Raw genomic sequence first — 14105 nt, forward strand, 5'->3', positions numbered from 1 at the left:
ACCCTAAAGGATAATCAGGGCTTTAAAACAGTAGTAGGGGTTTTGTACTGCAGACAATCAGCTGTGGTCATTGCAGGCTGGGCACTCCAAAGTGAAAACGCTGGAAGTCCTCAAGCACTTCTGAACTTGTTGTCCCCTGTACCTATGGATTTATGCTCTGCCTTCCCCGCTTCCACTGTAATCCAATGTAGCCAATGGCACTCGGTGCTTCACGTGGTCTGCTTGACAGGATCATGTCCAAGCGGAACAGGTAGAGATGGAAATTACATAAAGCTAAAACGGTAGGGTAGATTATGGCACAGTCAGGAAAGTCAAAGCACAATATTGATTAAAGGCATGTCGCTTCAGTACTGATGAAGAAGCAACAGAGGAAAGAACCCCTACCTCTGAAAACAACAGAGAGAAATAATTCCATGGCATTTTGTCTTTCCAGACAATAAGGTCAGCAGCTGCCCAGTTTGCTGTCTGTGAGAAGATGTGTTGGCAGAGGGAAAGCACAGCAAATGCACTGTCATATTCCCCTCTGAGCAGAGCCATAACTGTGCTTCTGAAATCTTATCAATGCAAAACAGTGTGAGAGTATGAAAAGGTGGGAGAGCGGCATTACTGGTCTCCTGACAACGTGCTGTGAATGAGCAACAGATGGAGCCTCCAGCATCACCAGCCTTTTCAGTCAGGCTTGCTCACATTGCAGGCTTGTTAGGTGTTTGAAACTGCGGGAAAGACTCTGATGATGAGGTTCCTAGCACCCATATGCAGCCTCAATTCCCTTAAAATGAAAGCAAAAGTACCACTAGCAATTTTCCCAGAGCACTGAATATTTGTCCTTTCACGGCCTCTCCTAACACTTCATACATCCCTCATCTTGTACATACAAGGGATTTTGAGGGGAGAGGATGGATGAAATACCTCAATACATGGAGCTACTTGATAAATTTTGATACACTAAGGTTTCCAGTGGAGCAACATGTCTGACCGTGACTGGAATCTGTGCCCTGGTGCTAAATGGGAGCTGTGAGTTGACTGTTCAGCTAATATTTTAAATCCACCAGCTAATATCCATCATCCTTGCTGCTGTAGTGCAACAGGTAGTAACCAAGTGAGAGTACAGAAGCTGAATTGGTCCAGAAAATTCCACATGCTCACAAATTACAGATGACAGGTAGGTAGAAGGCAGAGGCACCAAGCTCCTCTGGGCTCTCTGGTAGAGCTGCTTCTGGTACACACAATGATTTGTTCCCTTTCCCAATAAAAATGAGTGGTAGTGCCTACCCTTTTCATGGCCTTATATTGAGCCTGAGGAAGGGATAATTTTGACTAATTTGTAGCTTTTTTTTTTTGTTGTTTGCTTGTTTTTTGTTTTACAGGTTTAAAGGTTTAGAACTTTGCTTGATTTTTTGGCTGGCTTAAAATTTATGCTTCCTTTATTTCCCAGATGGAATGCCATGGCTGATGGATAGGATGCTATTTTAATGAGCTATCAGTTCTGAAATACCCCAAATATACATTTTGTATGTAATTAAACATAGACATGATGCAGAGTGGGGGAATTTTTCTGTGAAGGATGAGGACTGCCTGTGATGCAATTATCTTTCCCCCCAGTACTGTACAGCAGAAATAGTACTGTTCACCGGAATATTAAGGAGACAGCTACTGCCCACAAGACATCTGCTGAAGTCAAAAGTAATAATAAAAATCAAGCACATTTGTGCTTTTATGGTTTATATGGGTTGTAAGGCAAATAACCAGAACACCCTCTGACTTGTGTGTGCTGCTCGGTGGCTGCCGAGTGGGGCTGGTGGGATGTGGCCATGCTGCTGACAGTGGGACCTGCTCACCCAAATGCTGAGGGGCTCGGTGTCAGCATATTGCTGTGCTGTGGCTATCACCAGGCCTTGTGTTTCTACAGCTATTCTCTTGCCTTTTTTTCCCCTCCAAAAAAGAGCACCGTTGTGCCAAACAAGACAGAAGGAACAATGACTTTGAAGTGTATGCTGAAATGCAAATATTCTGGCGGGGACTGAAGCGGCAGGAGTGGGACAGGCAGCAGCAGGCTGTCATTCAGAGTAGTGATTTTCATCGCATACTTGTGATTGCCCTGGAGACTCATGCTAGCCTGTAGGAATTCACAATCTTCAAAAATATTTTGTAGACCGTTCTGGTTCAGATACATTCTTCATGTGCTGTGTTAGTTTTTGCACAGCATTGAAATTATTTGAGAAAAGCCTAGAGTCCTTCTTAGGGAGTAGAAGAGGAGGCTGACTCAGGAGAGAAAAAAACCAACACAAGTTTAAGGATTGAAGGCTTCACCTCTCTGTGCTGAAAACAAGTGGTGATCAGAAGGGAGGGGGTTTGTGCATGGGGTGCAGCTGCCTTGTCCACTCTGGAAGCCCATCCTGTCCTTGGGGCACTCTGTCCCATGTCAGCTCTGCTTTTCCCCAGGAGATCAGATGGTGTGGAAGGGAAGGGTGGGAGTGTGAAGGTGGCAGCATGAAAGTGACATCCCCCCAAAAATTCACTTTGGTCGATAGGAAAAAAATCATTCTTTGATGACAAAATTCCCGTCCCCTGAAACTGTCCTGTATATGCACATGCTCTAGCTGTGTCAGCTCATGCTTTGATACATCTGTATCTGAACCAGTCACCCTGTTAACCCCTGGGGTCAATACAAAGGGGAATGTCAAAGAATATTTTTTTCATTGTCTGTATAGATCTGTACTGGCAAAACTAAATTCTGGAAAGGGGACAATAAGTGTCTTGGAAAGAAATAAAGAAAAACTTTTCCTCATACCTTCACAGAGGATGGTATTTTCATCATTTTTCTATATCAAATGTCTTCAAGGCCAGTGTGAATATCTGTGATGAACCGAAATGTCAATGCAAAAAAAAAAAAAAAAAAAAAAAAAAAAAAGGTGCAGCTTCTCCTACTTCTGAACGTGCAGCCATCCCTGTCATGGTGCAGTGCGCTGGGCACCACAGCAGCAGGTCCTGGGCTCCCACAGGGGTTTTTTTGCAGTCCTGGAGCAATTTGAACATTCTCACATACCTCACCCACTTGGATGGTCCAGGCTGTCTGATCCCAGTTTGTGAGCCCACGGGCAAAGTGGTTCAGCTTATGGTAATCAGGATAAAAAGCTGGTATCTCAGAGGCTTGCCCAGGCCATCTTTCTGATATTCTGCATGTAATAATATCATTCTTCAAATGGCAGCTTGACTATGTGACCTGTGGCTCTGAGTCCAATGAGATAGTAGATGTGTTTAAGTGTGCTTCCTCCTTCTAAAGACAGCGTCCTTCCATAGACTAAAGACTACATGTAAACTACCATATAATGTTCATATTACCATGCAGGGCCTCTCTGTTACATAGTTTTTTTCCTTGGTGGTCCTCAGCAGTGAGCAGCGCTGGGCACCACTTTCCCTTTGCTCTCTGTTCTGATTATGGGGATTGCATGGTGGAGTTGCCTGGGGAAAAGGCACAAAGGGAGACATATCTTCATCTCCTGGTTGATGTTGCCTGCTACAGCGTGTCCCACCTGCATGCCTCTTCAACACAGCTCCATCCAGCTGTGTGTGGCACCAGTTTCTGCACCATTACACCAAAATGCCTCAGCTATTTCCTGGTCTCACATAAAAGAAAAACTGGGTCCTTACGGCTAGATCCTGCATTTTGCAGGCAGAGGCACGAAAATGAAAGGAGGAAGTGTTCTCTGCAGCCTGCCAGCTGCCTTCTGTGCTGTATCTCTTTACTGAATAGGAATAAATAGGGCCCAAATGGGCTACTTAGAATCAACGGGTGTCAGGATGTGTGTACATCTTTGTCAGTCAAGTTGTTCCATGTCAATTGAACAACTAAATGGTTTGGGGTTCCGCTTGTTGTTCCAATCTGAAATGCTTACTAAAATCAAGCTAGAAGTTACACATTTCAGTATTTAACATTTTTAACCAGAGCTGTTTTCTGTGGCATAGAAATTCAGCCAGATTCTCAGTCAATGCTTTGGTGTACAGTTTGGGTTCCTCTGTGCAAACAAGGATACCAGTGCAAAGTGTATTCACTAACTGCATGGGTATTGTTCAGTGTTTTTATTGCTTCTGCAGGTGATTCAGGAAAAATCAAAGCATTTTCAGATTGCACATATCTTTCCAAAATCTGCATAAAAGAATACACCAACACAGCTCTGACTGCAGATTTGTTATGATTACCACTTGGAGAATAACAACCATTGTAAATTTGCACGTAATCAGACAAAGATGTAATTTTTGAAAGTGCTATTCAATCCTTGTTTGAATCTCTGTTTATCTCTAGCTGTACCAACAAACATATTTTGTTAGGTATTGGGGTTTTTTTGGTATTTTTTTAATTAACATTCATTAATCCTTTTTTAGAAAATGTAGTTTTTCAGGTAGGTAATAAACAACGTTGTTATATATATGTGATATATAACATTAGAAAGGGTGATCAGTGAATTCAGATAAATATTTGTAAAGTCTATGTAGAATCTATCTGACTTTTACAAACTTGTTAGGAGATATTCAATTGTAATAGCCCACAAATAGCCAATGGCTTTCCCTGTGTACCACACTCACAAGGACCAGGGTTTATTTCCACCTTAGACGTCTGTGTTGTATTTTTGCACATTGCTTTTTTGTTAATTCCTTCCAGGAAGTGAACAAAACACTGTTGTTACAAAATTGAGTCAAAGCTTTCTCTAGAAAGGAAGCATAGGAATTCTCTCTATAGTCTTGGAAGATCTCTTGCTGCTCGTATTCTCTGGTTTGTATGTTTTTGGTAGATTTTGCTTGTGCTCAGCAAAGCAAATAAAATGTTGGCAAAACATTACCCCTGTTGTATTACGAAGTTGTTTTTTCATTCAAGTCTCAAGGCAAAAACCCAAGCAAACATTATTTTTCTTGTATGCAGCCAGTTCACAGGAACTCCCGTGTAAAAACATGCGCGTATACTTAAGGCTACAGGATAAATGTTCTGACTCAGAGTCCTAAGAAATAAGTGGTTGTTGTTCCCACAGCAGGTAGCTGCTGCTTTACAGCTGAGACAGGCTCTGTTGCCTCCATCAGTTCCCTGCCAGACACGTGTACAAACCGTCTTCTGTCTTATGTCCTAGGTTTTGTTTTTCTCTAACGATTTGTTTTTGCTATGTGTTTCTTCTATGACTAGGAGGAAGCCATGGTTCCTTCACCAGGGGTGACACAGCTTGCACAACTACTGGCATATCTTATTTTACTGTCAAGGTATTCTCCTTTCAACTCCGTGTAGAAACGTAGCAGCTTAATACACATGCTATTTTTTTTTTGCAAAGAGAGATATGGATTCAGTGAACATGGGTGTGACTGAATTATTTTAACTGCTAGCACAAATCAGGCTTTTATGATGTCTTTAGCTAAACTTGGGTGGTATTTTCCTCTGGTATTTGTTGATCATTTTATTCTGGCTCTGGTGCTTCTTGGCATGCCAGCATTCTCCAAAGCATTTTAGTTTTACATTGATGATCTCTCATTTATTTCAGGAACAGAGACAAGAATAATAACCATAGATCTCATATGCAAAGCTGAGTTGCCTATTGAAAAGACGTATATAAAGCTTAAAAGCTGTTCCTAATTGCAGTGCAGTTCAAGAAAAACATCATCCAAAATCCTTCCTCCTCAAAAAAAAAACCCCAAAACCAACCCAAAATACCAGCAGAGAGTTCTTTGTCACTCATAACTACTACTGTATTCAGCCTCAAGTTGACAAGGTCTAATAATAAAGACAGGTTAATGTCATCTTGCAGTTGAGAAGCCCTTTTGCTATACTAAAAAAGCAATTAGGTCAGCTCATCCTCAATATTAAATTTCAGCAACTCTTACAAGTTTTTAGAAAGATTGGGTAAGGAGCATGCTAGATCTGTTTGAACTACCAGAAAAAAATAGTTCTAAACCAAGGTTTACCTTTCTTTTGGTGATATAAGTGGTATGCTTCCAAAACCTCACTTGTCTATGCAACATTTTCGTCTGGCTGTTCTTCTTTATTTCCATGAGTATGTATAATTTCACCTTTTTTCTTACAGAAAAGAATAGTGATATTCAGGAGTTTCCTGACTATTTTATTTCATGGAAAGTGATTTTTTTTTCAACATCTACATTTTTATGCCAAAATGTAAGTGGTTTTGATTAGGTTTACATTTTATGTGGGAATTAAAAAAAAACCCAAACCAAAAAAAAATCTAGGAAATTTTTTGAAAGACCTACTGAAACCCACACATTTCAGCTTTCTGAATTGATAAGCTCATTCCATTTTGGTCAATCAAGTGTTTATATGTATTTGCATGAGAACCTGCAGTGCCTTACAAAACTAATAGACCAGATATGTACAAGTTCTCCAAGTCCCTTAGTGATTTTTCTTCTTGGTTGGGCTATTCCTCCAGAACAAAGCATTTTGTACACATTATTTGACCATCCATAGTACCACCTCATCGGTGATATGGTTTAAACGTGGCTTGAAACCTTTAGGAAGAATAGGAGACTAACATGTCTGAATTACCTGCAGGGAGTTTGCTATAGCTTGAAATGGACGTACAGGCAATACTGTCTTGAAACACGCTGTTGAAACAGTGTTTTCACACAGAAAACGATAAGGAAACAGTGCACTTGGAGAAAAACATGTGCAGTAGAATTCAGTCCAATGCTTCCATATTAAAAGCAACTCCCTAAATATCTGAATTTCCCACAGGCTGAAAATTTTGATACTTCTATTGACCCTACAAAAAATGCAGGAGTTGGTCTGAAGCTCACCTGGGACAAAAAATTCCAGGCAAATAATATTAAAAATACAAGCTATCTTTTCTGAAGCCGTGTAACTTTCAACAGCTCTATGTGGCCTTAGGCACATTTGAAAGTGAAACCATTTTTATAGGCACCAAATCTATGCTCAGAGGCCTAGAGGGAAATAGCCAGTTTCAAAAGTCTTGCTTATTACACTTTATAATGTTCCAAGCTCATGTGAAGCCATGAAACCTTCTGTAATAATGAGCCACTTTGTTATTCCTAAGATGGTGAATTTTGTTTCTGAGTTACACAGTACATGTAACTGCTCAAAGCTACCATAGCTCAGCCATCCCTAAAATCTTCAGCTCCATCCTCATTCCTAAATGCATTCTAGGATGGGCTGAATATCGCATATCTGAAATGAGGATGGGAGCAGCACAGCCTGATGAGTCTTACCTGTGCATCAAGTGGTATTACAAAAGACTTGTCAATAGATGCTATATAGTGCTAAGTTTCAATCTTGTCCTAGTTCAGCAAAATATAAGGAAAACGTACATACTGAAAAGGATGCTGAAGATTAGTCAGGCATTTGAAAAATTCTGCAGAAATGGGGCTTGCAAAGTTGTCTCCAGTCACAGTCATGTTTAACAATGAGAAGAGCTTTGCAGTAAACAAGTTAATGTAGTTGTCAGAGTGTATTTAAAAGGTAAGTTTTCCCATTAAGCTGGTGGTGATGATTAACAAACCAAAATATTTTATGGCTCATTAGTTGTGGATAGAAAAATTCCTTATACGAATAACAACACTTTAATCCTTTACCCAAAACAAACATTGAGATGATAAAATACTTTAAATAACTGAGCTGTTGTTATTAATCTCTGTGCACTAGCAGGGGTCTAGAGCAAATTTAGCAAGCATATTGTGTTCTTCAGAAGACCAGAAGCCAAATTTATGTGCACATTCACTTTCCTGAGGTTTCCAAGCAGTTTTGCAGGCCTGGAGTGTGCATATGTGCAGTTGCATGAAAGCTGGATGCCATGGCTTTGTCATTGTCTGTAATACTGATGGTACTTGGGAAGATGTAGTCCAGGCAGGTGAATAATAAATTTCTAAAATGAGCTATAACATAGTAGAAACAATGGCCTCCCCCCCCCCCCCCCCCCCCTTAAAAGAATGTAAGCGTTATGATTTATTTCCTAATACTTTATTCACAAATGTTTAACATTTGTCTGGTGCTGGCATGTACTGATTAAATGTTCATCCGAGAGAGAAACAGTATTAACCTTTCTGCCCTGTAGTCAGAAACTTTCCACAGGCAGTTTGATAAGGTTGTTGGAGAGACATGCAAGATCTGTTCACTTGCCAGAACACACCCAAAAAGACTCACCTTCCAGTAACATGGAGGTTTGTTTTCCTCTCTTTACGAGCAAAGGTGACGGCAAATATTTTGTGTGTCTTGTTCAAGAAGTCTCTTTGGACAATACACTTGAATTGTTCTTTAAAGGTGTCATCCCTCAGCAGGGTATGAGACTGCCTGGCACGTAGCAGGGCAGGGCAGGCAATGACTGCTCCTGCATCAGTCACGGGGTAAAATGGAACAGAATCCTTAAGGGAAAAAGAAACTTGGTCAAACTTTGTAACTTAACGCTGACCTTTGAAACAGACCTTTCTTCCTCGTCTGATGGCAGACAAGAAAAGCGGGATGTCAGTCAAATGCATTTTGTCCTTGGTTAGCCTCAGTTTAACCAGCACACTAAAATACAGTGTGTTCCCAGCCTTGTCCCATTCATAGATGCCAAGGAAATAAATAACTTGTGCCACCTTCTTCAACCAGGAGTCTCTTTTCCCACCTTTGAAGTTATTTTGTGCCACATGCTACAAGTCCTAAATTCCTGTAATGAGCTGGAAACATTGTAACTGATTTACCCCACACCAGCAGCAAACTTCCACCTAGCACAGAAAAAACCCCACAAAACAAGACATTTACTCTCTCACCGAACAGCAGAGCAAGCGCTCCTTAAATCTGAACTAGAAACCTATTTATGGGAAACATGCCATTAGGAGACGATGGCAATACATCAGGTAGACTATTCCAAACCGGGAGCAGATACAAAGACTGCACTGGCTACTGCCAAGCAGTTGCTTTCTTCAGGCAGCCCTTATTCAGCACTAGCTTGAACCAGAAGCGCAGGACTGCAGTGGGATGAGCATCGGTACTGCAGCACGTCACCCTGACCCTTGCCTCCTAGCCTGCTCCTGGCGGGGTGGGGGATAGTTCAAAGAGGCAGTTGAGCTGCCATGAGTGCGGTGCAAATGGAAACTTTGTGAAGAGCTATTTTAGACCATACCAGATGTAGCACAGAAACAAGCCCCTTGCTACATGCTAAAGACACATTTTCACTAGCAGGAGTTCAGGATTTCTGTCTTTGCACCGAGAGTCATCAATCAGGAATCAGAAACCAGAGGTATGCAAGGGAGGTAAATACCTCAGACTTACTGAAATTTGAATTTGGACTACATTGAAAATCCAGAGCCGTTACTGTCCAGAACTCCAGATGCCTCCTTGGGAGCCTATTACTATAGCCAAGGGTAAAAGATAGCTGAACACCCAACATGCAGAGGAGTCAAGGGCTGATCTTTGTTTGCAGCCGAGTCCTTTTGCAGAGGCAATGCAGGGGATGTGCAGGAGTGCTGCAGGTCCACTGTGATATGAAGCTGACCAAATGCACACTTGGTGCATGTTTACAGGTCTCTGAGGCAGGGGCTGGACTGATGCCTTGAGTGGTGTGCGGGTCACACAGCCGTCGTGCCTGAACAGCTAACCAGCACTCTGTAAGATGGAGAAGGTGCCCATGTGGAGACAAAAAAGTCACTTCAGAAGAAAACTACATCTTTCAACACAGCTGGAGATAAAATAAGATGACAGGCTCTGAAACAGAACAAGGTCTTGAGAAAAAAGATTAGTCAGGATGAGTTTGGTACAATCCTCTGGGTGATGCTCTGTTTGTGCTGAGAAAGGAATGTACTCTGAATAATTACAAAAGATAAGCTGGGCACCTGAAGGAGATAAGGAGACCATCAAGTCAGGAAATAGCTGAACAAAGAAAGTTGAAAGGTCTATTCTACCTAGATCCCACCTATTATGAATGGAATGATTGGGTGTCAAAATCAAATGAGTAAAGGTGTTGTAACCTCTCACAAAAACTGTATAAAATACCTAAGTTTTCACTGAAAACTTTGGAGCTAGTTTGTCCAGTGTGAATCAGCTAAATCCCCAGCGTTGCACGAAATAAATACTTTTGCTGCTTAAAGACGAAATTGGTCTCTGAGCAGTTACTCTGCCATTTTGGTATCAGTTCCTTACCTCAGCTACCCAGCAACTACAAGGATTAGACCTTTTCTGAAATTCTTCCTGATAACAGTGTCTGCTGAGGTTTGGAAATTCCTTGCTTTTAGCTCATTCAAATGTAGACACAGCCTGTTTCCGTGTCCTGATTTACAGTTGCAGTATGAAGGAGCCAATCTCACAGCCTCTCATCATGCTTGTAATCCTTTTGCTGAAACTGAGTTTGAATAACAACTTCATAACCAATCCACAGGGGCTAAAATATAACCTGAAATAATTGCTCAGGACAGAGAGCCCTTGAAGCTTCTTTGTCTACTCTCCACAAATAAGTAGAAGACTGTGCAAGTGGAGCATAGTTGCAGGATACTAGCTAAAACCGTCCTTTGTGATTAACAATATAAAGCTTGCTTCCACAAGTGATCTTAGAGTCTCATAGCAGTGAGCTGCTAGGTATATGGGTGCCTGAACACTACTTCCCAGCCTGTCTGAAGACAACTTTCTGTTAGGGCCCTTTCTGAGAAAGGCTTTGTTCATTGTCTGGGTGCCAGGTTGCAGAGTGATGATGTCTTAAAATGTAGTGCGGAAACAACTAACACTACATCTGGCTCTCTGAGCTCCCCTGCAAATCAGTTCTGTGCCCACCCGCCTGCAACGAGGGGCTGCCCAAAGCCTCCCAATGGGGGGTGTGCCCAAAGCCTCCCACAGCTTAAATACTGACCTGGGAAGAGGAGAGCTCCTCAGGTGAGCATGGAGGGAGCAAACAGCTCAGCGGTTTGTGAGCTGGCTGCAAAGGTGCTCTGCTGCGTGTAGGCGTATTCCAGGGCAGAACTTGGGTGGATAAGAGATTGCATATAACAAAGCACTTATACATGCAATAAAGGATCTCATTTGAGGTCTGTACCTTCATATGCCACAACTTTCCAGCTTATGTTGCTCAGGAATTTGGGCTGCATGATCAAAGCTGTCCCTCTGGTCAAAGTCTGCTTCAACTAGAAAGTTAATGTTTTTCTGATTGTTTCTTTGATTCTAAATGTGACTATATGGTTTGTATCATGTGAAGCGAGAACTATTTTTGTTGTGACTATCCCTTCATATTAACGGTCTGATACAGGAGCTGCATGAATGGTGTTATAGAATCTGCATCCTTGGGGATGCTGAAAAATTGACAGAAAGTCTTGAGCAACCTGATATTACTTCAGAGTTGATCTTGCTATGAGCAATGACCTCCAGAGCTCGCTCCTAACCTAAGCTATTTAGGATTTTATGATTCTCCGGTCTAGACTATTAGGATTTTTGATCTTGGATTATTTTGGAGGGTATATAGTCTGTTAAAACAAAAATTAATTATTTCCTGGAACCAGGTTGCCTAGCATATGCCTTATGTATCTACATCACTGAATTTGCCTTACATTCTGGAAAAAGAGCACATCTGAAATAATCTGAACTGTTGCAGAATGAGAAAGGAAAAAACTGAAATTAAATTCCAGGAGAGGACTAGAGTGTCTAATATTGCTAAGGAAACAAAATAACTACAGCATTTAATAATTTGCTAAGTAATTCTTCTGTACACAGAAAAGTTAGGCTTTCTGCTTGTTATTCTGGTAGAAGCAGTTTCAGTTTTTGTTTGTATAAACTTCTGACCCTGAATTAAGCCATTTTGACTATGCAGGGTGAACACTCTCCCCACTACTAAGGACCAAGGTGCCTTAGTTTTGTGAATTGAAATTTTAAAGATCTTAATTCTTAGTCTTCAGTCCTCTCTCATGGGATTAGGACTCACTGTCATGAGAAGACCCATTGAACCTGTTGAACTATTATTGTTTGCTCTCAGCTGTGCATTAATTTTGCCTCTATCTAGGGGATCAGTGCAAATTCCATGTATTCCAAGTGACTACCTGTGCTCCCAACACGCAGTGCAGAAATACTAAACCAGACCTGCTAGTCTAAGGCAGACATTCTTACAGAGATGATGAATGAGAGCTGAAAGACCTAGTTAGGGGAGACAGATGTGTGTAGTAAACCTCACATTGTTACCCAAGAATCATTACAAAGTAGCCATATTAATGAATTTTATCTTACTATTCAGGGAAAGTAAGATTTTTATGGATGTGAATATTGGTAGTGATCCTGTTGAAGTCCCTCAAGTCCGTGCCCATTTTTTTGAATGGTTGTATCTATGACTTGCCCAAATGTGCTCTAAACTAGACTTGCTAATAATTTCAACAATTGCTTTGTCAATTCAGAATAAATCAGTCATGTTTTACTACCTACATGCACTGATTTAGGTTGGATGCATTCCAGAGCCCAAACAAGTACTCGAGTATATTTCACTCACTTTTGAATTTCACCTGATATTTTACCAGATATGGAAAGCTTCTGGCAAATTGTGAGTCAGCATTCTCCTTTCATATTATACTACAAAAAATTTAACCTGAGTCAGATAGAAACACTTGTGCTTTAGGATCTGCATTGCAATGGGCTATATATCACTTGCACACAAAACAAGCAGGCTGATGGTTGGCTGGAGCAGCAGTGTGCTCCAGCACACATATTAGAAACAAATTTTCTCCTGTGATTTTGAGGGGGTTATAGTGTACTGAAATTGCTGCCTCTCTGTAAGGGGTGATGTGGTCCCTCTACAAGTAGTTCCTCCCGGTTGTTTTCGGCACTGCAGGGGACAGAGTTAAAATTTTACCCAGCCTTTCCCAACTTCTTGGCATTAGAGAAAGAAAACACTGTTTGTGAAAGTTCTTAGATGGTGTGGCTCAAATTCACAAGGATTTTCATGCCAAATCTCCCATGTTTTGGTGTGCTTGATATCCCCGTGAACTCTCTCTCTGAACACCTGCAGAAGTGACCAAAATCTAGCAGTGAATGGGCCAGGGATTTTATTGCTTTCTTTTTGCGTAGATGCTGATAGCATCATCTGACAGCCCTCATTAAATTTCTGAGCTACCTGAGACCTGCTTCTGTACCCTACCCTCCCAGGGAAGCTGCCACCTTTGTCTGAGCAGCTCTAAACCATGTTCATCCATACACTGAGCTGTGATTATTTAATGTTATTTCTTATTGTTAGGAAAACATAATATGAACTTTGGCCATGTGGCCTATGAATTTCAGCTTGATCCTTCTTTTGAAAGGAATCCAAAATCTCAGGAGGAAATCACAGTCTGATCCCATACCCAAGTCCATCAGGCTTTTGCGTTAAACAGAAACTCCCTCCAGTCTATGTCTAAGTTGCTCATGAATTGCTGGCAATGCTTTATGAATGTATTGTGAGCTTGTTTGGACTGTGAGGCATACCAGGTTTCAAGTGTGGCCTGAAAAAGAAAAAAATGGGCATTATTGCTCCTCACTAAGCTAAGCAGTGTTACGTTCCAGTTTCCAGATTTACATTTTCCTGGGGTGCAACTTATAAATGCTGGTTTCCCTCCTTTGTTGCAGATCCTGGGTGTGGTGGGTTAGTAAAGCTGAGCCTAGAGGGACAGAAGATTCTAATTTTCTGCAGAAATTTCAGGCAGGGTTAGGGCAGGAATGGAGTGTGTGGGAGATAGGAAGGACAAAAAACTGCCTTTTTTACCCCAGTGAGAACAAAGAGGAAATTCATGAAGGCAGAAGGAATAACCTATGGAAATCTAGTCTTGATTTAGAAGGGCTTAGTATTTTTTCTTTTCTTTCTGTAGATATTTCTTAAGGGAAACTAAATTTTTTTAACCTCTTTACTAAAGTTATTGAAAAACAGTCCTGGACATGTTAACTACTTTAAGTAGGTTGTTTCAGGAGACACAGTGCAGATGCGAGGAACTGTCTGCCCAGGGATATTTGAGTGCATGAACGTGTGCATGCTTACACACCTACATACATGTATAGTGTGGTTGTGATAACCTTCATGAGGTTATCACACTTTTTCTTTCACTGTGTCGCAATTCACTTTTTCTTCAGGACTTTGTCCATTGTTCCCATATCTAGGATTGAATGAATAGTACCACACTGAAGAAAG

The sequence above is a fragment of the Falco biarmicus genome, chromosome 2 (genome assembly GCF_023638135.1).
Source record: "Falco biarmicus isolate bFalBia1 chromosome 2, bFalBia1.pri, whole genome shotgun sequence".
Classification (NCBI taxonomy): Eukaryota; Metazoa; Chordata; class Aves; order Falconiformes; family Falconidae; genus Falco; species Falco biarmicus.